The sequence below is a fragment of the Parasteatoda tepidariorum genome, chromosome 9, assembly GCF_043381705.1.
Source record: "Parasteatoda tepidariorum isolate YZ-2023 chromosome 9, CAS_Ptep_4.0, whole genome shotgun sequence".
Taxonomy (NCBI): domain Eukaryota; kingdom Metazoa; phylum Arthropoda; class Arachnida; order Araneae; family Theridiidae; genus Parasteatoda; species Parasteatoda tepidariorum.
In genome coordinates, this window is record NC_092212.1 from 22,698,799 (window position 1) to 22,722,019 (window position 23,221).

Genomic DNA, 23,221 nt, shown 5'->3' on the forward strand with positions numbered 1-23,221 from the left:
ATAGATATAGATATCTATATAGATATAGATATAGATATAGATATAGATATAGATATAGATATAGATAGATAGATATAGATAGATAGATATAGATAGATAGATATAGATATAGATATAGATATAGATATAGATATAGATATAGATATAGATATATACATATTCTTAAATATCTAATTACCTAACTACAAGGAAGAATTATTTATTACTTAGTGCGTAGAATTTTATATTTTAATACCAACAAATGTAATTAACAAAATTTTATTTCAAAACAGTATAAAATGACCTAGTATTATTTCCTACTCAAAATTTCACCATTATTCAAAATGCTGCAAAATATAAGCATATTCTTATTATCTGGCTTTAGAAAAGTAGAATTTGCGGTTTCAAAATTTATAAAAAGAAAGGGGAAGGGAATAAGGGAAATATATGAAAAGGAATTCAAATAATCCGTTCATTAAAGAAATGGCGAGTCATTAAAAGTTTGTTTTATATCCCTTTTCTGTAGTTTTCGGTTGCCTTTCTTGTTATGCTTTGCCATTCAAAGAATGAATAAAATCAAAATTTAAGTTAAACTTTTAAAAATTGCTTTATTCATTAAAATCTGCATTATAACATATATTTTTCTTTCTTGAAATCAGCTCTTGAAAACATTTTTCATAACTTTTGAGCTAGTTAATATAATATATAAATCATAATTACTTTTAAATCGTAATTATTTCAACTTTTAGATTCAGTGAGTTCCATAAAATGCTGATTAATAACATTTGTTTTTCTTTTGTGTAGTCCGTGTTTGGATATTTTGTAAAACTTTTAAACAATCAAAAAAAATTAAGTCAACTATTCAATATAAATTTCAGAGCATTCGTGCCAGAGTGATATCACCGTTCCCTTAAACGCTCTGTTGCGTGGAAGTAGCGGGTTTGAGTCCCGCTCAAACTATTGACGTATCTTGGTTATGCCAATCGCTAACTTGCGTTACCAGCTCTTTCACTTGACTGGTTCTTATAAGCCATACATTGTAATACGTACACAAGCATATATTTATATGTGTAGCTATAAATACGCATCTTTTTGTTAATTCGCTTTCGAGTATGTGAGAGTTAAAATTGCTATCAAATTTTTCGTCACTTTCTGTCTAGCTAAAGCACTCAAATCTCTAATAAAGCTCAGTTTCTGATGGCAATGCATATTTTAAACATTTTCTAACTGTTACAAGCAAATTAAATCGCTAGTTAATTTTTTTAATCGCAACTTCGACCAAATACCGACTAGCTAGGATGCTTAAATTTAAACTGAAGCTCTATGTTTAAAGGTGACTCGGAGTTTTAATTTTTTATCACTTGCTTTTTGTTTAATGCTCAGCCGATTGACACTGGTCATTCAGATATCATTACGGAATATTTGTTGGCGACTCTTTCATGGGCACCTTGTTAGTTGTGCTAACCCTCAATAAGACAGATAGTACAGAGAATGAAAGAACATCCATGCCTTGTCCGGGATTCGAACCTAGGACCTTTCTGATGTGAGACAAACTCCCTGATCATTACACAGTCCAGTCAGCTGTTTCTTAAATGTTGAAAGCGAAATTTAATTTACGTTCACCTTATCCAAAAACGAAATTTCGAACATTTTCCGCATAAACATGTTTAAAGAAACTAAATTTTGAAATAAATATTATAAAAGGAAATTAAAAATATATTGAAACTATGATTTTTAAATAGGCAAAAAATGAGAAAATAATTTTAATTTGCCAAATACAAGAAGAAAAACGCACGTCATATCAATTTTGGTATAAACTTTGATCATCATTGGAAGTGTCCCCCTCCCTAAGCTTTTGAAAGTATGCATTTAATTTTTCTGTTTAAGTCTAAACCGTCTGAATTTGTTTTCGCTTCAGTACTTTACTTGGAAAAAACAGTTTTTAAAATCTTTACCTTTTAAATATTCTATAAATTGGATAGATAAAAAAAACATACGTGTTTTTTAGGTAGTCATAGAAATTATTTGCGAAAGTTTTTCGTCCCACGTTTTTCATTTCAGCGGTGAAAAAAAAATTTACATTTATTTCTCATTTTTCAGTGCATTTGTTACAGAATAATTTGTATTCTCTATTTTAAATGCATATGTTCACAAACACAATTTCAAAGTTGAATATAACTTATTAAAAATGCATAGCGTATTTCCCGCATAATGTTTATAAAACAGTGTCTAAAGATCTTTATCATAAAAAATTGTATGATAAAGCAATATTTCGGAATATGCTATTAATAATATAATAAATGAATAATATATTTATTTTTAAGCCTATAAAAAATATCCTTTATTAAGAGAAAAGAAAATAATTTACAGGTAAATACAGTTATAACTTTAATTAATTTTATGCTTATGACAGCTGAAAAATTCGAAATCTTCTTCCTTAAATAAGAATCTCCATCCTTGTGATTTTCTATCTAATAGGAATGCGCCCACAACAATGAGAAACGGTTATGTATTATTACGTTTTTACATTATATAGAGAAATATCCACACTTGGAAATACACCTTGCGCTGACTGCTCTCGGCTACCGTGATTTTTTTTTCATGCAATTTATTTCTTTTTTTTAAAATGTTCTTTTTTTAAACTTCTTTGTTTTTTCTTAATTAACGTCTGGTGTGACCTGTAATTGGGCGCGTACTTTTTAGCGTTTGAAACATGTAAACTTTTTCCCCTTCATGATTTTTTAAGCAAATGAAGTTTTTCTATTATCAAATAAAAGTCAAGCTTAAATAATTAAAAAAAAATTTAATGAAAATTTCATAAAAAAAGGTCATTTATGCTTCATGCTTTTATTTTCATAAATTATCATTAAGATTTAAAATTCTGGTCCAAAAAAGAAAATAAAGGAGTTAAAGTTCATGATTTCATCTTATATTAAATATATGTAAAAAGGAATAAGTTTCAAATAAATATTGAAACTCAGTTTTTAATTATCGAGATTTTGTGCCCCTAATTTATTACTAGTATACAGGAATTAAATCAATAATTTCTCCGATCCTAATCTCTTTGCATTAATTTAGACATTAAAATGAAGTTTTAAAAAGAATTCAATCTCTTATCAGTGTTCTTTCTCTATCTGCCTATAAAAATTCTAACTTCCAATTACTGAAAGTTCGAATCCTAAAGCAAAATATTTTTTTCCTTTAATTTATCCTCTATTCAGTTCCAAGAAATGTGAAATTTAATCAAAAATTCTTTCTTTAAAAAAAAATAATATAGTTATGGTAAACTGTTCTGCTATAGGATCCACCACTTGCTCTCATTATCGCCTTAAGCCTTCATAGATATCGGATAAAATAGTTAGAATTTATTTTTGTGTGTTAGACCTGTTGAAGGTGACAATAACTTTAATTTTGCAATGTCCTTAGTTTCGCATCTTTCTCGGAGTTAGATTTATTAAGAACTTATTAGGAAAAACTTATCAAGATGTGTTTTTTAAATAATTCTAAACAAATCACCAAGCATCTTTTCTTAAACTTTAAGTAAAAAGATCAGACGACAAACTGTTCCGGATATCAATGTCTTTTCTTCTTTGCTTTTTATATTTTTCTTACTTTCTTTCTTTCTTATTAGTTTTTACAAAGTGTTTGGGAGTGATTTTTACTCTCTTCGTTCTCTCGCACTGGATTAATAGATAAATTTTCTCAAACAAAAATAAACTAGAAGTGAAATTATTTTATAAACTAAAACTTTTTCGAATTAACAATTAAAAGCACGAGATACATCGATCTCTATTTTGTTTGTCGTATGCCTGTTTAGGCAGTGGGGGTGCGATTGTTCCTGTTTTTCAGTGGTGCCATCTATGGCCAGGAATTCGACTTCTGCCACGGCATTCACACAACCACTACCCGTTTATAGGGTGGGTCACATTCACACACAAAGGAGAAAGGACATAGAGCACACAGAGAGAGAAAGAAGCATTCATGCCTTGCCCGGGATTCGAACCCAGGACCTTTCTGATGCAAGGACAGTTCCCTGTCCCCTACACAGGCTGGTCGGCATCAATCTATATTGATTTGTTTAATTATCTATAAATCTTCCAAGTTTTCAAAGAGACAGCTCACTTTTATGATATTCGGTACCAAACTAACAGCTGCTAGAAGAGAGAAGGCCTCAGCACGGGTTACCATTAGCAAGACATTTGATCCTTTAGTAGTCCAAACGCAATGACATCCTTCGTGTTTTCCCCCACAACGCAACTTAGTATCCCGAACGTAATGACATCTTTCTTATTTTTCCTCTACTCCGCAGTTTATGTTCGTTACTTCGGACTACTAAATTGATCCGTGCTGAGGCCTTCTCTCTTGTAGGAGATGTTGACCGAACCGGTTTTTGCGAGGTTATGGTGATTACTAGGGTTACACTCACAGTTACCATCACGGGTAAAAAAAACTGTTTATAACTCACGAGCTTGAATTTTGCTTTGTCATTAATTTCTCATATCCCTTAAAACTAGACATGTCAAGATTTTATCAGGAAGTAACCTTTAATATAAATCTACAGTTTTTAAATAAATCCAGTTAAATCATTGAGCATTCTGTGCCCATTTTTGAATGTAAGTTTTAGATGAAATAATAAATGGTTAAAGGTAAAAAAATAAGGTTTTTAGTCTAAGTTAATGGTACTATTTTTTACTATTAAGAATGCCTTTTAAAATTGAAAGTCTTAAGGAGAAAGCTCATTCGGAAGTTTTTTCAGTTTCGAACTTCGAGTACGTGGTAACACAAAAACAAACAAAAAATCTCCAGTCAGACCGATTTCAGTTTCGACTTTACCCTTTTGGATAAAATAAAATAAAAATTTCATGGAGGCTCTAGAAAAAGAAGAATTAGGGATAACGCCGAATGAAATATTTTTGTTCTAATACAAATTTTTCGAAAACTCAACAAAGATGATCAAAAATTCCCTGGTTCGACTGTATTTATTGTATTGCACTTCCAAAAAAAAATTTTTACATTTTTAAACGAGATAACTATTGTATTCTGTGATCATTTTACGCACCTTGAACATCTTTGAATCCTTAAAGTCAAGAATATACTTGTCACGCAAATATAAACATAACATATTTTCTGAGGTCTGGAACCTAAAATAGTATTCCATTTAATATTTTACTCAAGAAATAGAACTCATTAATATTTCATTATTCACCTATTTTGGTGTGAAAGGAACTAAACTATTTTTGGAAATTCGAATCCATGTTTGCTTAAATGTTTCGACTTTAATAAAATTCGTTATTATTTCTTGTAACTTCTTTTCCATTTATACATTTGAATTAATAAGGTGTAAGAAAAAGGCCTTTGGCGATATTTATAACAATAAATAGCAATATCATGGGCTTCTAACTATTTTAACGAAGTTTCGTAGCATTTTACCATTCGACTTCTGAATTAGGAAGTGTCCTTAAGCCTTGAAGCCTCACTCTTTGTGCTTATTTTAAATAAGGTCCCAATACTCCCGCAATCTGGCAAAAATGATCCCAATAGTTTGGTCAGGTGAGCCGTTCAAAGTTTAAACCCCAAAATGTCAAATTTACTTTTGTGTATTCCACCATGTCTCGAGAACTTTTTGAGCGAATTGAAAAATTTTTGCATACAGTTATTAAACTTGTTCCTCCAAAGATAATTTAATGCGAAATATAACTTTTAATAAACATTTATTATTTTTTATTATTTCATTTATTAATAGTTAATTGGAATTGTAGGGTATAAAATTTTTACGTCATTTTAAAGAATGCAATTTTAAATGGCAAAATAAAAAATTTGATCGAAATCCGCTGAATAGTTCCTGAGAAATCGAATTCGAAAAAAGTCGTGTTTTAAATTTTGATTTCTCAGGAACTATTCGACGGATTTTAACCGATTTCCTTATTTTCCGTTTAATATTTTTTTTAATGGCTGGCACTATTGTCCATTGGCCACAGAAAGTGCCAGAACTACTAACTCTCTTTTCGTTACCCAGTGAGCACCTGTGGGGAAGCCACGGCGGTGGAGCAGCGTCGCCCACGTCGCATTACCACAACCCGTTTATAGAGCGGGTCACATTCACACACAAAGGAGAAAGGACATAGAGCACAGATAGAGCGAAAGAAACATCCATGCTTTGCCCGGGATTCGAACCCAGAACCTTTCTGATGCAGGGACAGCTCCCTGCTCCCTACACAGGCCGGTCGGCTTCCATTTAATATTGCATGCTTTAAAAAAATGTTTAAAAAAATTATAGTTTGGAATTCAAAAATTTTTTGGAGAATTTAAAATTTTTTAAATAGAATAGTAAGAAAAATATTAAATATTAACCAAAAATTAAATTTTGCATGAAATTATCTTAAGATAAACAAATCTTGTAATTGTTTCCAAAAGTTTTTGTGTTCGTTTTAAATTTCTTGAAATTTGGTGAAATACACAAATAGTAAAATTATCGTCAAGTAGTCCAAACTTCGAACCGTTGTCTTGATCTAACTATTGAGACTATATTTCCCAGACTGCGGCTACCCCCTATATTTTGGGGGTCAGAAATCCGAATCAGCCAAAAAAAAAAAAGGGTATGTTTATTAAGAGAAAATACGTTTTTGTGTCTCATTTCGTAACTTAAAATTTCATCTGTAATAATTAATTAGCATATATGAGGTCACGCCCTTGAACCATTAAGATCGGGTCCTAAAACGTGCAGATCCGATCATTAGATCAAAAGTTTCTCAGGGTGGTAAATTATTTATTTAAACAGCAATATTTCCTCCTCCACCAACAAACTAAAAAAAAATTTCTCCAGAATATTATTTAAAAATAAACTAACTACAGGGTTTGTTTTTATAGCATTAAAGGTCTTAAAACAAAATTTTTAAGGTTCAAAGCGTTTTAACATTTGGACTGTTGTATTTAGCCATAAAACCTAATATCTTGTAAAAACTGCGTAGAACATCAAATTTCCAAACAGGTATTTTAAAATTGTTTGATTATAAATTTATGCATATTTCTAAATGAAATACTAAGTAAATAGTTTGAAATCTCCAGGGAAATGAGATGAAAAAATTTGCCTAAAACAAAAAACCAAGATCCCATTAAACATGCATGCTAAAAATCATTAGACAATCGTTATCCAATCAATTATCACAATATGATTCAATTAATTATCACAATATGATCCAATCAATTATCACAATGTGATCCAATCAATTACCACAATGTGATCCAATCAATTATCACAATATGATCCAATCAATTATCACAATGTGATCCAATCAATTACCACAATATGATCCAATCAATTATCGCTATATGATTATCCAAATTTAAGTAACAGCATCAGTCATATGCTTAGATAAGTATATGACTGAGTACCCTGTTTTTTTATCATGTCATTGATGAAAGGAGCACTCTTAAAGGATTCTTAAAATTAAGAGAGAAATTCATTATTTTATGATTATTAAGAACTTATTCCTTTGCTGCATTATCTGGGCTCATTAAAACTGGCAGAAACTGAGTAAAAGGCAGTAATTCTGATAATTTTCATCTGAGTAGAAAATTAGGCTAAATTTGCGATTTTTAAAAAAGTTTAAAACTTTAAAATATTTAAGTTATTCTGTTCTAAAGCCAGAAAATTCTTACGCGAGACTATATGTATGAATAGTTTAAAATAATCACAATGCTTCAAGTGTATGGCATTTAAACTATGACTTTTTATTTTTTTTTTTTTTGGTCACAGAGCATCGAAATGATGGCGTTAAACAAACAATAATACTAAGATTAAAACTAGTCTTTTAGTGAAATTTAAACATGAATTTTTAAAACTAATATCTTTAATTTACGTTTTATCTAAAAAAACCTTCAATAAACAAAACTTATACTTACAGAATATCATCTTTCTTATCTTTAAAGAAAAATAATTTCAAAAGCAATAACTTTTAAAAATAAGACATGATATCTGCAGAAATAACAAATACTTTTTTCCAAACATACAAGAAATTCTTTTTCTCAGAACATGAATTTTCGAAGTGCTTTTTTGAACCATTTTTTTGTAATTTAAGGAAAAGTCTAATTTAAAAAATATATAAAGCATTGAAAAATGTTGTTTTTTTTTATATTCAATTTATTAATTTGCCTCAGAACAGTCTAAATTAATAAATACATAATAAACTCTTATACTTTACTCAAAACCACTACCAAATGTTTACTACCAAATTTTTCTCTTTTCTTATTAAAAGTTGAGGTAACGAGTCATTAATTAAGAAAATATAGAGAGAATTTGCATTATTTGTATTAATTTTTTTAATCTTTTTTTCTAATGCAATATCATGTGATTTAATTATAAAAATACCAATGAATAATATTAAATTATTTTATTGATTAAATTGTTAGTGAAATTTTTCTAGAATAGTTCAATCTTCTAAACTGCTGTTTGTAGAAAATGCAACACCATGAAGGAATCATCAGAATCAAATGAAATTCGCAGCAAATGTCAATTATAGGATATTATGCAAATTAATAAAGTTTCAGAGCCATCGCGCGTGCGTGGCGCGCGCAGCGCCCTCTGAATTGATGCTGAAAGCGTATAAATAAAGTGCTGTAGCGGGACGTTGAAAATAGTCTATGATTATTTGTTAGTGGCAAACGTTTAGTGAGACCTGAGTATGCCTCCACGACGGAAGAATAAGAAATTCAAGCAACTTACGGAGTTTGAACGAGGGAGGATAATCGGCCTTCGAGAAGGAGGATTTTCCTATCGCGCAATAGCAGCTCGTATGCAGCGGAACAGTTCCACAGTGATGCGAGTTTGGAAGCAGTGGACCGACGAGCACCGAACAACTCGAAAAACAGGCACTGGACGACAGAAGGTGACGTCAGAGCGCGATGATCGACACCTGCTCCGCATGGCGGTGAATGATCGCACAGCTTCCTCCAGGCAGCTGGCAGCACATTGGTCTACTGCTACAGGTGTACAATTGTCGGCTTCGTCAATTCGTCGTCGTCTGCTGCGCCGTGGATTGCGTGCAAGGGTGCCATTATACAGGATTCCCCTCACGGCGGATCATCGACGGCTGCGTCGGCAGTGGGCTCTTGAGCACAGAGACTGGCGAGCTGATTGGCACCAAGTTGTCTTTTCAGATGAATCACGCTTCAATTTGTGGACCCATGATGGCCGTGTTCGTGTTAGACGTTATGCCGGTCAACGCTGCCTTCCTGAGTGTATTATTGAACGACATAGTGGTCGAACACCCGGAGTTATGGTCTGGGGTGCGATTTCGTATCATGGACGATCCAATTTGATACGAATTGAGGGTAATCTCAATAGCAACAGATACGTCCGTGAAGTGCTACAGCCCGAAGTCGTTCCTTTCCTTCAAGGCATCCCTGGAGCTATCTTTCAGCAGGATAATGCACGCCCACATGTTGCGCGGACTGTTAGAGACTTCTGTTCAGCACAACGCATGCAACTTCTTCCTTGGCCTGCTTATTCGCCGGATATGTCGCCTATTGAGCACGTGTGGGATATGGTTGGTCGGCGTCTCACTCGTGATCCGCGTCCTGCAGTTTCCAAAGACGAACTTTGGTTGCGCATACAAGCGATATGGAATTCTCTTCCTCAAGCAGATATTCAACATCTGTTTGACTCCATGCCACGTCGTATAGCAGCACTTATTGCAGCGCGTGGTGGCTGCACCAAATACTGATTTCGGACGCTTAATTTGTTTCTTTTGTTTTGAAAATTTCATCATTTATTTGTATCAGTACAAGTCGTTTCTGCATTAAATTTCATTTGATTCTGATGATTCTTTCATGGTGTTGCATTTTCTACAAACAGCAGTTTATATAACAGGAAAAAGTTATGATTAATTCTTAAATGCAATTTTTGCCTATGAATACTTTATTGTAATAAAATCTAATTAATAAAATAATAATTCTAGTTAGAATAGGAAATTTAATTAAATCTACCTACAATTTATCTTTTCTATTCGGTAAAAAAAAGTCTTGAATATTTACAGTAAAAAGTGTCAGTTCTCAGAATGTCAGTACATTTTATGTGCTGAAAAAATTACGTAACGTAGAAAAAAATTACTGTAGAATAAAAATCAAGAGGGTGACTAACTGATTTCAAAACTAAAAATCTAAGAAACAAAGGGAAAAAAGGTATGAAACAAACTGTATGTTTTGTGAGAAACGTAAAAATTTTAAAGAAAACTTTAGGAATTTATTTGTAAAAATGTCTAACAGATGGCGCCATCGATTAATTATAGCATTAAAACATTAAAAAAAAGTTGTTGTACCGGATTAGAGGAGTAAAGGCCTGTTTAGACGATCCAATTTCTTGGACAGAGATTGATTGATATTGATGGAAACTTGTTTTGCTTTGAGCTTGGATCGTGTAAACAAACATCCAAGAACTTGGTCCAACTTCTTGGACGATAGTAGAGCATGTTCTACTTTCCATCCAAGTTTTTTCTCCCTTAACCAATCAGCGTCTTAGGTTTTGTGACGTCAACAATCAGGCAGCAAATTATGTCATCTTCTTGTCTGTTTTCATATATTTTAGTCCAAATAAATTGATCTGTTGCGGTTTATTTGTGTTATTATGATTTTATTTGAATTTATTTAGTAATTTTAAACTTATGTAAGTATTATTTTAAAATGTTGAATATGAACAATGCGCGTGCGCAAGTTTTTTTTTCAACGAATCAGCGACATTCAAGAACTTGGATAGTGTCAACGAATCATCCAATTTCTTGGACAGAGAAATCCCTCCAATTTCTCGGATTCAAGAAATTGGACCGTGTAAACAGGCCTTTATACCAGGTATTGTACAAAGCGACGCGTGTTACTAGTACTGACATCCTCTCAGATTTGATTACTGTCCTACGCCCTTCGTACTCCTTTAAAAATATCTGTACGTTTTACAGCGCCATTTGTTGGCAAAATCTAAAGTTAAATTCCAAAATTTATAAAAGAAATTTGCGAATTTCACAATATCGTTTGTTTCAATCCTCTATTACCCTTTGTTTCAGAATTTTTAATTTTGAAATCAGTAAATCATCTACTTGACACCCTTTTATGAGGGACTGTCAAAACAAGAATTCCTTTAGAACGTTTGTTTTCGGTAAAAACTTTAAAAGCAAATTCAAAGTTTAAACAACTTAGAAAGAAATTAATTTTAAAATAAGTATCTGAATTTTAAGAGTAAATTTTAAAAAATTGCTTTTTAAAGTAAAACAGTCCTGCAACTGCCTATTGAGGATCAGGGGGTCATGGCACTTAAATAAGGCTTCACAATTTCGAGACCTACAACACTAGCGGAACAGCGTTGAGTGGTCAACATTGCTCACCAACCGCCTTTAGTTTCCAGATAAGTTATTACCGGTTGATCTGAAGCTGGTTGCACTTCAAGCAGCTACCGGGAATATTTTGCACTTAATCAATGCGTAAAAAAAAGTTCAATCTCAAATAATCATGAACTTCTCTTAAAATAAAGCTTTCAAACAATAAAATACAGCATTCATAAGACATTTTTAATAAATTGCAGGTTAGAACTATTTCAAGTCATCTAAAGTTCTAAACTAATGAGCACATGTAACTTATGTGTCAAACTAATAAACATATGTGATATTTAATAAACATTTCAAATATTTTGTCTCTTAACATTATGAAAAGAATGCAGTTTCTAATAATCAAGGAACTTAGAACAAAAAAAATACAGTTGTATTCATTATTATTTCGGACAAAAAAAACTATATTCATATTCTTCAGCCAGCTTGAAAATTACTCCACTAAAGCTAATTAAAATGTTTACCCCAATTAATTTTTTAATTTGCACTTCATTAAGATTTTCTCACTTTATTCAAAAGGCTTGCATCTTAATCCCCATAAAAGTGTCAAATACAAGAATGTCTTCTCAAAAAGTTTCAAAATTTCCATAAAAGATTACAATTTAATCTCTTTTGAGAACAATGTAATTAATTGTTGAGTTAAAAATGACTTAACGAAGTATTTCTGCTAGTCTTACTGTTGATCCTTTTGAAAAGCTAATAAAATAAGAATAAATATATAAATTTCAGTAAATTTTGTAAAAAAAATTACCTATTTGTTTTATTCCAAAAGAACAGTGTTTGTAAAAAAAGTAATAATTGTACGTAAAAATAAATTGATAAAAAAGTACTAGCAAGTACAGGAAGGCATTATTAAGGAATAGACAAGAAGACTTTAGTTTCATGAAAAAGATGGACATACATTTGAGAAGATGCATTATTACTGGATAGACAAGAAGACTTTTGTTTCATGAAAAAGACAGACATACATTTGAGAAGATGCATTATTACTGGATAGACAAGAAGACTTTAGTTTCATGAAAAAGACAGACATACATTTGGAAGTACGTATTATTAGATATTATCAGATAGACAAGAAGACTTAAGTTTCATGAAAGAGGCGGACATGCATTTGAGAAGATGCATTATTATTGGATAGACAAAAAGACTTTAGTTTCATGAAAAAGACGGACATACATTTGGGAGGACGTACTGTTAGATATTAATAGATAGACAAGAAGACTTTAGTTTCATGAAAAAGATGGACGTACATTTGTGAGGACGTATTATTAGATATTATTAAATATACAAGAAGACTTTAGTTTCATGAAAGAGACGGACATACATTTGAGAAGACGCATTATTACAGTACAGACAAGAAGACTTTGGTTTCATGAAAAAGACAGACATACATTAAAGAGAGCGCAACGCTATGACGTGGTAAAAACCAGTAATAGCAAATTCCCTTTCAACTATATTAACTATTTCTCTTTTAACTATTATTAGTATATAACTTTTAACTACAAGATACCATGGCTTTTTTTCTTTCATATGAACGCCAATTCGCTTGTCTACGACATGAGTTCCTCACCACCTATCCATAAAGTGCGGAAATGTATTTTGCCCTGATTTGTCTCTCTCTGCCACGGTGGTATTTCTATTTTTTTTTCTCTTTATTTTTCTGCTTTTCTATAGGCTATCTCAGTTTCTCTACTTTTGGTTTTCACCTTGTTTTCCAATTTCCAATGGACAAATTAACGTTTTATGTAACTTCTTTAATTCGACTGAGCAAAAATAAATGAAACCCCCTGAATAATCTTTGATTTAATGATCTGATTTTCACTTACTAGAACTTAGTCTTAATGAATCGAGAGGGTAACCTTAAATATAAAAATTAGTTAGCTCAGATGGTATTTTAAGTTTCGAAATCGAGCACAAAAACGTACTTTCATCGAATAAACATGCCTTGTTTCAGGCGGATTCGCATTTCTGGACCCAAAATATAAGGGTAAACGTAATCATGTCAATATGGTCCCAATAGAGTGGTCAAAGTTGTGGACCCCTTAATGTTAGATTTGATTTTTGCATATTTCATCATAGCAAGAAAATGTTTTAAGCAAATTGAAAAATAATAACGCACAATTATAAAATTTGTTTATCAAAAGATAAACCCATGCAAAAAATACTTTTATAACTCTTTTTATTTTTCATTATTTTGTTTATAGAAAAAATTTTGAATAGTAAGGTATACAAATTTGTATATTATTTTAAATAATGTAATTTAATGTATTGCATAATGTATGACGCCCGGTGGCTGAGCGGTAGCGCTTCGCACTGTTGTGCCACAGGTCCCTGGTTCGATCCTCGGGCTGGGCAAGGTTGACTCAGCCTTTCATCCCTTCAGTGGGTCGATAAATGAGTGCCAACCATGCTTGGGGACTAAACACTGGGGGTTCCGCGTTCGGCTGACTACCTAACCGGAACATCTGCTCCTGCACCCCAGAGCCCAAGGTCAGGAAAACTGAGATGGGCGTAGTAGGCCTTGGCCCTCTATGGGCTGTCACGCCGCTGAGTTTAGCTTTTAATTTAATGTATTGCATAATGTAATTTACTATTATTGAATAAAATAATAATAAATATTTATTCCAAATGTATTTCTGAAATTGAATTATTTTTGATCAAACGAATTTTAAATTTTCTGCGAAGATTTCAGCAAAAAGCTAGCTTAAGCATATCTCACGATATGGCAAGATACGGTAGAACACAAATTAACGTTAAGGGATCCAAAGTTTTAACCACTCTGCTAGCCAAACAATTGTCGAAACTCATAAGAAAAAAGATATACTCATTCAGAGAAAATACGTTTTTTGTCTAATTTAGAATTTTTTGTCTAATGAGAAATGATTCTATGGTTCAGTCCCGCTGACTACTGATTTTGGCTCATTGAAGGCATCGCCATGTAAAACATTAGTAAATTATGATGTAATAAAATAACCTAAAACAGTCATCATTTATGTGACTAAAAAACGCTGATTAAACACAGTTTTAAATACCATCATTATAACAATTAAAACACTTTTAGAATCTAGCTGATATCCATATAATGCTTATTTGAAAAATTGGAAGAAAGGTACGAAATTTGATCTTTCTCGTCGAAAAAATTTGTTTCGCTATGAATAAATCCATGGTCAAGATGGCAATTTTTAATTTTTAAAATTAAAAAGACGGTCCAATGAAGGAGTCGATCCAATGATAGTAACCTTATCCTGAAATCGGAATTAACATGGTTTTTCGAAGCTTTGTCGCCAAGGAAAATAAAAAAAACATAGTTTAAGTGCTATACACTTGAAGCAAGGCGATAATTTTAAATTATGTAATCCTGCCGTAAGGAATTATCTGGGCTCTAGAACGGACAAATAACTTAGTTATTTTAAAATTTTTAAAAAAAGTTATAACTTAATTATTTTAAAAGTTTTTTTTTAAATTTATACTTTTTTACACAAAGGCAAATTTCTCCCAATACTTGATCCAGGAGTTCATTTGTCTTCTGGAATGGGTTCAAAATTAGAAGACTACGGAGTTGAACATCAGTAGCCTTAAACCTTAAATTGTGTCTGTTGTTCAACGATGGTAATAAAAGCATTTCCTATTTCGGTGATCGCCATTGGCTCCAAAGATGTTTTTTTTTATTATTTTATTCTATATTTTACTACTGGCGTTGAACAGTCTACGCGATTCTGAATTTACGTTTATCAATGTTCAGCTCCACAGCTTTGTAATTTTGAATCCAACCCAGAAGACAAGATAATTCTTAGATCAAGTATTGGGAAGAACTAGCCATCGTGGAGGACTATTTGATGGAACTAATCCGAATTTGCGTTACATGGAGTTGAAATCAACGAAAACCTCCCACGGTTAGCCCGACAGCAAGGGGACCCTATATCCTGATCCGTCGACCACATGGGATATTTTCCATCAGCGTTGTGGTTGTACGAGCCGGGTGCGGAATTCATATCGATCAGCTATCGCTGGGATTCAAACCTGGGATTGGGATTCGAGAGCTCTATCCCCTAAGCCCCCATGGCTCCTCCTAAGATGTTGGAATTGTTTAAGGGAGGAGAGGTTTCTTTTTTTTAAATTTTAATTTTTTTTTCCAATGCCCGTCTGGGGAATGACCAATGTCATACAGACATCTGAAGGGTAGTTTTGTTGGCCACTTTTCCAGGGGCACCATATTAGGTGGGCCAACGTTGCTCCCACAGTAAGGACAGATAGTACAGAGAGAATGAAGGAACATCCATGCCTTGCCCGGGATTCGAACCCAGAACCTTTCTGATGCAAGACTAGGGAGGAGAGGTAAATTAGAAGATAAGGGGCACTTTTAAGGGGAGCAATATATTATATAAACAAATAATAATATGATATTAGAACAAAAACCTGTCGAAATCTGTCGAATCTTTCGAATCAATAGTGTGGTAGATAACATTAAAACCAGATAGATTATCTGAAAAACTGGAAACTGTTTAAATCGCCACCAAACTCCTTTCCTTTTCTCCGGAAATTAATCATAATTTACATCTTCAGTCCCTCTTTATTTTAGTAATGATATGTTCGACTTCGAAGGTATTTTATCAATCGCAATTATTTCCAATCACTTACAATTGCGCTCTCTATTCCAGGCATTTAAATGAAGTGCTTTTAATGGCCATTCTTATTAATAGAAGAATAATAGCGTTAGACACTTTGTCAAAGATAAAGTTAGAAAACTGATATAATTACTAAGCATTTTCGTAGCAGTCCATTGAGGGCCAGGGAGAATATGAAGGTTAAGGCTACGCAATTTCGTGACCTACAACAAGGATCTGGCAATGTGATCATCGTTGCGCACAATGTCGCCTTTACTTGCCAGATAAACCGGTACCCATCTATCTGAAGCTGGATGGCATCAAGCCATGACTGGGGATCGAACTTCGACTTTTCTTAAAGACAACTCAGTGCCTTAACCAGTAAGCCATTGAGGCTCAATATAATTAATATTTCAGTGATAAATAATGTTTACTTAAGAAATAAAGAAACTCTACCAAAATTTAGTAAATAACTACACAGGAAGATTGAAGGCCGGGATAGCCTGGTTGGTAGAACACTGGGCCCATGTCCAAGAGTTCGTGGGTTCGATTCCTGCCGGTCGAAGACTCCCCGTGTAGTAAATGGTGACTGATGCACGTTAAATCTGTCGAGTCNAACAAACAAACAATTATCCAGTGTACAGGTTTTTGACTCAGCACTAAAGCATTGATAAGCTAATCTCTTTTTATCGTTCACCCTTTCTTCAGCTATGCGAGTGGGTTATGAACGTTTAATTTAAACGTTAAATTATTCGGAAGCTGGTCTGGTGAAGCATAAAAACAACATTCAAACTCATCTGACATAGCTTGAGAACGAATGAACAGGATAAAAAGGATGGCTTTTTATTGGTTTTGTATATGTGCCAAGGAGTCCAGACCAATAAAGAGCTTTAAGGTATCATGACTATCCCACATTCCTGGCGGAAATAATTTTCGAAGAAAAAATCTCAAAACTCTTTTAAATATATAACAAATGTCGGGATGTTCATGGGAAAAATCTCAAAAATAACTACGCGCTAAATTCATTTTGTTTTCACTTTTGCCATTTTTAAAGGTCCAGTGGAAGTTGAAAAAAAACTATCACATTGTTTCGTATCATGTTTTGTTCTATATATATATATATACATAAAAAAAGAAGATGGAACTGAAAACATTAAAACCTATTTAGAAATAACGAACGCTTCAAAGACAATTGTTAAGAACTCCTCCAAATTTTATCAGAAATTCAAACTGGTTTTGATGCTATCCAATTACTCCTCTCTCAATATGGATTTGTCAGATTTAGGCCACGTTTTTTGTTTTCCCTATTTTTCAATAGCAATTTACAACTTCTAACGTGTATATATATTTTTTTTTTTTCATTTTACTTTCTGCCGAAATTTTAAGAAAATACTTTAAAGATAGTTATTACAGAACATCTTGTGTGTCATTATTTTTTTTTATTTATATTGTTAAATGCTCAAAAATTATTTGATATATTTTGAACTATAAAATGTCATGTTTACTCCTCGGTTATTTTCCATATAGTGTTATTTTTACTATGTTACTTAATTAATTTTGATGAATAATTTTAAAAATTAATTAATTATGATTGACATTGGTCTGTACGTTCAAACTCAAATCTCAGTAAGAAGAGAGTAAACACGATAATTTTAGAATGATTTCTATAGATGATAGACCAAATGCATAATGTACGAAAAGAAATTAAAAACTATTTACTAATTAATCAGCAAATTATTAAAAAAATAATTAATTAGCTAATTAATTAATTAATTTACTAACTAATTAAAAAATTGTGTTTATTTTTTATCATCTTTGACAGCTTTGATTTATAAATGTGCATGTAAAAAGAGACGCGGAGAAATTACATTGTTATTTTTAGTATGCAGCTTAATTAATTTTTATGAATAATACTAAAAATTAATTAATTATGATTGACATTGGTCTGTACGTTCAAACTCAAATCTCAGTAAGAAGAGAGTAAACGCGATAATTTTAGAATGATTTCCATAGATGATAGACCAAATGCAAAATGTACGAAAAATAATTAAAAACTATTTACTAATTAATCAACAAATTATTTTTAAAAAAACTAATTAACTAATTAATTAATTAATTAACTAATTAAAAAATTGTCTTTATTTTTAATTATCTTTGACAGCTTTGATTTATAAATGTGTATGTAAGAAGAGAAGCGGGGAAATTACATTGTTATTTTTACTATGCAACTTAATTAATTTTTATGAATAATTTTAAAAATTAATTAATTATGATTGACATTGGTCTGTACGTTCAAACTCAAATCTCAGTAAGAAGAGAGTAAACACGATAATTTTTAGAATTATTTCTATAGATGATAGACCAAATGCATTATGTACGAAAAACAATTAAAAACTATTTACTAATTAATCAACAAATTATGAAAAAAATAATTAATTAACTAATTAATTAATTAATTTACTAACTAATTAAAAAATTGTGTTTATTTTTAATTATCTTTGACAGCTTCGATTTATAAATGTGTATGCAAAAAGAGACGCGGAGAAATGTCTTAGAATTTACCCATCATAAAAACATATCAACCCAAACTTATAATTAAATGTAATAAATTTTCTTCCATTTGTAGGGAATGGAATTAAATTTCATCTAATTTAATTACATGGTTTTAAAGCTTAAGGATTTCAATACTCAATGGTGATTAGACCAGTAAAACAATGTCAGTTGCTTTGTTGGCGCACACAAATTGTGTAATCAAAATCTAAAGTTATATTGTAGATATTAAAATGGTTAAATTTATTTCATACTTCCTCAAGGATTAGTATAGAAATACCAATTATATTTTATGTAAATTTCTTAAAATAGATTACAATTTGAGAAAAAAAGTATTAAAAATAAACTTAAAACTTAATTTATATTTTATTGTTAGTCTAAGAGCTCATTAAATGATTTCTCGTGAAATAATAATGAATGCAAATATCGTATAAAAATGCACTTTTTAACAGAAATAATAATAACAACATCAAAAGATCAATTTAAAAAACAATGTATTTTAAAACTTAAAAATAAAGAATATAATTAATTTAAACTATAGAATACAGTATGTCTTTAGAAATACGAGAATATGAATGTTTTTAAATAATAAAAACATCAAAAATGTTGATTTAAAGATATCTTCATTCTAAATTAACAAAAAGATGGCTATACAAAAATTTATTTCAAAGTATTTTTTAATAAAACTGCGTAAAATAATAATTACAGTCTTCTTTAAATTTCTTTTTTCAAAATAATTATTTTACGATATTAAATTTACATATAGAAATCAATAAATTTAAAAAATATTTATAAAAATTTACCTTTTACAAATGTTTATTTAGAAATCTATTTGAGTAATTTTCTCGACATTTCCTAAATCAGTTTCAAATGGAATGCGCAACAAGTTGCTCATGTGAAGTTCCGGGGCAGATTCCGGCTTCTACAACCCCATTACCGATTTACCCCTTTAAAGTAGAAAGACTGGGGCTTTTACAAGTCTTTCTACTTTACATCTTATCAGCGCCATCTGTCTCAATCGATTTCAACACGTAAAACGTCTTAAAGCTGAAAACTCTAAATGCCCTGAAAGAAAAAGGCTCTAACTTAACTTACCATCTCTGAAAGTAAAGGAAAAATATGTAAGAACATAAGCTTTTCTTGTGTATGACAGGAAAAAGAACTTATTTACATGAATTTATTATAAAATAAAGTTTTCAAAATTTTCTATTTTATGTATATAAAAAAATATATGTTTTTCTTAGATCATTCTTATAAGCTATAGCTTTGATTATTTTTATCAAGAAATTAAAAAATTTCAAAAATAAATTTTAAACTCAAATAATACAACTTGACCTTCTATTTAGATTTTATTTATTTTATTTAGATATGAGCAGCAGTATATATATATATTATCAAACTTATTAATTACAAACTTTAAATTATCCAGTATAATATTATTGCCTTGCACACATCCATTTTCGGCCCATCCAAAGTAATTTACAAATTAGACGCACTTCAGCATTGCAATAAGAACGTGACATCACTTTATTTATGCTTCTGTTTTCATATTCTGTAATCTGGCAATCTTATTACGAAAATATTTTAAATCATTCTTGAAAAATTCCGGTAGGCGTTGGTTCATTTTAATTCGCTTCTTAATATACAGGTTTCCTTTCGTGTACTGTTCTGTAATTTCATTACATTTTATTTTCTCCTTTTTGCTTGATATGTTTTATTTCGCACATATTTTTTACTTAATGTGTTCTACTTTCGTTTTAAATTTTTGAATGCTCATCACACTATTATATTGATATATGTTGCTTAGGCTATATTGATATAATGTTAGAAAGCACTTCTTTTTGCGGATATAATCGTGGGAGCTGACGAAGAGATTATATCTTTTCTTTATTTTATCTTCCGGATTTTCAATAATTTTTTTTAGATAATTAAAAAAAAGTTTCTTTTAAATACTTTTGAAGAATATTTTTAATTATTTTCTTCTTTCGTCATTATATTTTTATTTTTAATTTTCCATATTTTCTCAATACTTTAACTAATTTTATGAGTTTTACATACTTGCAGCTTATGCGCAGTTAATAAAACTTATTAATTTTCTTCGTTTTNGGTGCGAAACGACACGGTGGGTACAAATGTAGACTTTATTCGAAATATACACCATAGGCCTGAGCACAACGATCCCATTGATGAACAGGCCACAGGATTCCTTGTTCCCAGAATTCCTGTGGCCGTGACGAGACCCAGTCCTTCACAGCGTCCTTGAGAACGTCGTCCGAGTTGAAGCGCTTCCCTTTCAGGTGTTTCTTCAGTGGACCAAACACATGGAAATAGCAGGGCGACATGTCCGGACTGTAGGGCGGATGGTGCAACGTCTCCCACTTGAACTTGACCAGTTCCATGTGTGCGACTCTGGAGACGTGCGGACGCGCGTTATGATGGAGCGGAACCACACCCTCCGTGGGCAGCCCCGGTCTTCTGTTCTTGATGGACCCGCGTAGGCGTCGGAGTGTCTCACAGTATACTTAAGAGTTAATGGTTTTTCTGTGCTCGAGTTTCTGTTCCTCATACGGACTGCCGCATCATTTGGACGCCGCTTTTGATAAGAGCCCCTGCTCTCTCCTGCGCATGCTCCGATCCCAGTCAGAGACTCCAATCGAATCCAGAGATGTCTCGCTACGTTCTCCCATGGCGGAATATGCAAATATTCAACTGTTATGTTTTTACGTCGTTTCGTACCTTTTCATTTGATCACTCCTTGTATATATATATACGTATATAACATTTGTATACACACACACATTTGTACTCTGCGAAAAAGGTGAAACCGTTTCTCAAAATGAAGAAAAGAAAAAATGCATTCAAATATCACTAAAACTGTGGATTTAACTCACAAAGCAGAGTATGCTAAAAATCATGAAGTACACAAATAAACTGGAACACATTTATTATTACTTTCAATGGTTAACTTAAATCTAAAATTCTAATTGAATATACAAATATATAAAGGATCATCATCTACAATCTCATACAATCGGCCATCGGCCAAAGACTCAAAAGATGAGTGGGCTGCTCATCCCTCTCCACCGGCATGAAAGAAGAAATTGTTCGTTCTTTTATAGATAACGATTTCGTACGTCACATTGATTGAATGCTTATTACTTGAAGTCCCTTCACTTCCTTTCTGGAAACGAATCTGAAAAAAAAAACTTAAACACTAAAGTTTATAACTGGAAACTACTTATTTCCACAAAAACAAATGAAATCGCATGTATTTAAAATTTAAACCGCATAAACACATTTTTAGAAAATATTTTAAAAGCAAGATTTTATTGTATTTCAAGTTTAAAAGTCAATTCATGAACTTGTAATCAAATCTTAATTTTTTTTTTATTCCATCGAATTACTTGGGCATTTTTCTTAACGCCTTCGCGATTTCAAGTTGCTAAATCTTATAGATTTTAAATGTAACGTAAATGTAACAAAACAAAATGTAACGTAAAGCAGAAAAAAAATGAAATTACAATAACTTTCGAACAAATAGGATTTCTTCTAAACAACGTGGCTCAATGTTAATTTGGTTTTTATTCTATTCTACTTCGAGTACGTTTTTCCACACACTATCGTAATTTCAAAGTACACATAGATTGTTTTAGTTTTTTCACAGCGAAACAACAAAGTAACGCTAAGTTGAACGTAAAGAATAGCGTCGATTGCGACTCTAAAGATTTTTAAAATAGAGAGAAATGATTTTCATTCCATGACATTTGAATGGGAATTTTTCCCAATTCGATTCCGGAGGTAAATCTTTCCTTTCGATCAAACAAAAATCTTTCAATCTCTTTTATCAGTTCTCTTCTATTTTTGGCTTTCTGAGTTAAACTATGTAGACTTGATGGTTTCGGAGATTTTCCCATTATATTAAAAAAGGAAATGCTGACACTCTTTTGAGTGTTCGCGTTAACATTGCATTTTGTTTTATTGCAAAAAAACTATAAGGCTTACAAACTTGCAAATACTAAAGTGTATAGAAAAGTGTACCTGGATTAAGGTGAAAAAAAAGAAATTAACAATAAATAACTTGTTCGTGAATTATCGACTCATTAAACTGGATAGAAAAATTAACTTTCTACTGACAGTAGGAATGCAACTACAGAGTTGAAATGTGGCATGCTGATAGACTTTATTTTCCTAACGTTACGTTTTGCTTTATTGCTCAAAATCTATATAACTTAGAAACTTTAAATTACGAAGATGTGTGAAAAATGTACAAGTAGTTCTATAGAACAAAAAATTACAATTCGATTATTAATTCTAGAATTATTAACATTTAAACTTGTAGTAAAAAAAAATCATGTTGGTCTGTATACTATCCGCTGAAATTCAACCACAAGATTGAAATTTGACTAACTGAAACTGACCCGTACTGATTTGACGTACTGAGTTTGACGTTTGAAACTGACCCTTTTGAATTAGAACTTTACCGAAATTCTTTTTAAATTCCTATTTCCTCAAAAGCTATTGCAATTTTAAGAGGTTTTTTTAAAACTTTTTTTCTTTAAGGGGTCACAGTACCTTTGCAACAATTTTTTTTTCAAATAAAGGTATAATCAGTCATTTTGTGGATGCTTTACATGCTCATTTAACTTGTAATCAATAATTTACTTTTGAAAAATAGTTAAACTGTTTAATTTTTTTTAAATTTAAAAAACAATTTACAAA